Below are 3,974 nucleotides of genomic sequence, written 5' to 3'. Positions count from 1 at the left end.
CACCACCACCACCACCACCACCATTACTTCCCTATCAACAACAATAACATAACACAGACCCGTTACAAACAGTATTTCTCCATCTGTTACTGGAGCCTTCACCCTTACCAGCGATACCCCACTACAAGCATCACCCATACCACCTTTCGAATCTGGCCATTCGGATGCTGAATGCATTGCTGTTTGTATCTGTGCATACGTACAGGTGTGTGCATGTGCGCGCATGTGCATGTGTGTGTTTGTGCATGTGTGCGCATGTGTAGGACTATGGTTATATAGTACCGACAGAAATTGCCAACACATACACACATAGTCACATGTGCATTTACACACATGCACACACTGACATATACACAGCATATATATGCGTATGTATATGTGTATGTGTGTATATATGTTTTAGTGCAAGTGTGTGTGTGTGTGTATGTATTTTTAAAATTCTTTTATTTGTTTATTTGTTTCAGTCATTTGACTGTTGCCATGCTGGAGCACTGCCTTTTTTTAGTCGAGCAAATCGACCCCAGGACTTATTCTTTGTAAGCCTTGTACTTATTCTATCAGTCTCTTTTGCCGAATTGCTAAGTTACAGCAACGTAAACACACCAGCAGTGGTTGTCAAGCGATGATGTGTTGTGGGGGACAAACATACACACACACACATATATATATAACCAGGCTTCTTTCAGTTTCCGTCTACCAAATCCACTCACAAGGCTTTGGTCAGCCTGGGGCTATAGTAGAAGACACTTGCCCAAGGTGCCACGCAGTGGGACTGAACCCGGAACCATGTGGCTGGTAAGCAAGCTACTTACCACACAGCCACTCCTGCGCCTATATATAAACGTTTATTTCAAGTTTATGTATACATATATATATATATATATACATGCACATACTGATATAAGCATTTGCATTTATGTTATATGTATAATATTTATCTTTTTATTGATATTTATTGATACATGTGCATACGCATGTAGCTGAATACAATTATATGCATATAGATTCATATGGACTTATGAATGTTTATGTGTATAAGGTTTTGAATTTGGTTTGCAAAAGTAGGTATGCATCTGCATAATTACACTCACACACACACACACACACACACACACACACACACACACACACACACACACACACACACACACACACACATATATCCATATCTTCCCATGTAAGCAGCTATGCACATAGATATACGTGTACATAAACATACTTCAATATACATGTAGATGCTTTGATAGTTGTCAGTGTGCATGTGTGCAACTACAAGTGTGTATAGCAGATCCCATATTGTAGATATTCAGATATTACTGTATCTGCTACGATATACATCCTTATATATCTCAGTAGCTGGTATGTATATAATATTAGCTTTAGCAGGCACATGTACACACACACACACACACACACACACACACACACACACACACACACACACACACACACACACACACACACACACACACACACACACACACACACACATACACACACACACACACACACACACACACACACATATTTGATTACATATAACAACATAAAAGCAGATAGACTTGTTATGACCTACATCTATGTATACACATATTTATGTATTTAAGTTATGTATGTGTGTCAGGGTATATACATATATATATATTTGTGTGTGTGTGTGTGTGTGTGTGTATATGTGTGTGTATGTGTGTGTGTGTGTGTGTATACCCTGAATACTTGTGATTGTGTTTGTACATGCATGTTTGTATACACATTTATGATGCATGTGATATGGGTAAATGTGTGTGTATGTGTGTGTGTGTGTGTATTTTTTTTCAATTTAATATTACTGCTTGGTATATAAACAAACATAGACATATATATTTAGGGACATACGCATATACATATATGTGTGTTTGTGTGTGTATATATATATATAATTATATGTATATATGTATGTATATATATATATATATATATATATATATATACATATACATCCTCACTCACACACATGTATATGTGTATATGCATATATTATGTGTGCTTTATATATATGCATGTATACATGTGTGTGCATGTTTGTCACATGTGATTTTGGTTGCAGCTATTGAATGCTGAACAAAACAGTGTTCTGTTCTATCTATCTGTCTGCCTGTCTGTCTGTTTGTCTGTCTCCTCTTTCCCTGCTTGCTTATCTATCTATCTATCTATCTATCTTTCTGTCTGTATCTGTCTGTCTGTCTGTCTGACTATCTGTCTGTCTCTCTATCTCTCTCCTCATCTTTCTCTCTCCACACACATACATGCACTTACAGATACACACACGCACGCATGTGTGTGCACGCACACACACACACTTGACATTGAATTCATTATCTCAGTCCATGTATAAATACGTGTGTATACAAATGGCTTTATGCATGCATTGATATCTGTATAGAATGGAATTTGTTGTCACATATGTATGTATAAGTTAAATGAATGTATACATACAGAAGTATGTATAATAATACACTTACATTTATTTATCCCACAATTCGCCTTAGATTATGTGTGTATACATATGTATGTATACATGTATGGATATTATACATACAAATATATATATATATATGTGTGTGTGTGTTTGTGTGTGTATATATATATATATATGTGTATATATATAGATAGATAGATTGATAGATAAATAGATAAATAGATATAGATATATATACATGTATGTATATATGATGTATGTATGTATGTTTGCGTACATGAATGAATATATGTTTGTATATACATACAGATATGAGTGTGTGTGTGTGCGTGTGTATGTGTATATATATATATATACATATTTATTATATATGTATGTATGATAATATGTATAAAATATATATACAGGCAACCTTGAATATGTAAATATCTACATGTATATATAATCCCTTCTAGGTGTATGTTTAAATATTCATCTGTATATTTCTGACGTATGTATATAACAAGTCACAGTCACTCTACATCATCATGTGTACACATCTGTGAGTGTATAACATTCATTAACATCAACACCAATAGGTGTGTATACACGAAAACTGCACACATATGTACGTTTATGACCAAATATTTACATATGTGCATATATAAGCAATTATATTTTATTGTGTACCAGCCAGAGTGAAGTCTACTGACAGCCACATACCTTTTCATTTGATAATTCCACATCTCACCGAGCAACCCCTCCCTTCTCACACACAGCTCTACTTTCACTTTGCATTTCGCTTTTTCATTTTCCCTTTCTTTCTCTTTTTTCAGATTGACATCAACCTACATGTGTCTATATCTCTTAACTCACACACTCTCTATCTCTCTATGCATGTATATATACATATATATATATATATATAGATATACATAGATATGGATAGATATATCTATCTCTCCCTATATATAAATATATATATACATGTATTTATACAATTATACACACACATGTGTATATGTCTACATATATGCCACACACACATACATCTCTCTCACCACACACACACACACACACACACATTCAGTCATACATACATACATACATACCCACATCTGTACCTCTTTGCATACATAGATAATTGTCGATTGTCCTTATTGCTTCTCTACCTCTGCAGTGATCTCTCCCGCTGGATTTTAATTACACGTGTGAGGAAAGGATCTGAAATAGGAATCAAAGAAATCTAGCGAAAGCCTACCACAAGGTTTCTCATCATTGCTAATGTTCATGTTACAGTCAGCATGTAGGTTCCTCCAACGGCACTCGTGCTGCTGCTGCTGTTACTGTTACTGCTCTTACTACTGCTGCTGCAGTTGCTGCTGTTGCTGTTTGTACTACTACAGCTACTACTACTACTACTACTACTACTACTACTACTACTACTACCACTGCCACCACCGCTGCTGCTGCTACTACTACTACTACTACTACTACTACTACTACTACTACTACTACCACCACCATTACCACCACC

The 3,974-nt window shown here is 35.5% G+C and overlaps 1 protein-coding gene across 1 annotated transcript in view; it reads right to left on the bottom strand.

The window, feature by feature from the left end:
- LOC128249399 (protocadherin beta-6-like) overlaps positions 1–3,788 on the bottom strand; it is a 37,491-nt gene extending 33,703 nt beyond the window's left edge. The window contains exon 1 of the mRNA XM_052972915.1: positions 3,699–3,788. The gene's annotated coding sequence lies outside the window, so the exon portion shown is untranslated. The remainder of the gene's footprint in view (positions 1–3,698) is intronic.
- Positions 3,789–3,974: the final 186 nt, after the last annotated feature.

This window comes from Octopus bimaculoides, chromosome 14 (assembly GCF_001194135.2).
Source record: "Octopus bimaculoides isolate UCB-OBI-ISO-001 chromosome 14, ASM119413v2, whole genome shotgun sequence".
In the NCBI taxonomy this organism is placed as follows: Eukaryota; Metazoa; Mollusca; class Cephalopoda; order Octopoda; family Octopodidae; genus Octopus; species Octopus bimaculoides.
The sequence above is the reverse complement of the archived record's forward strand: the minus strand, read 5'-3'. Positions and strand labels throughout refer to the sequence as shown.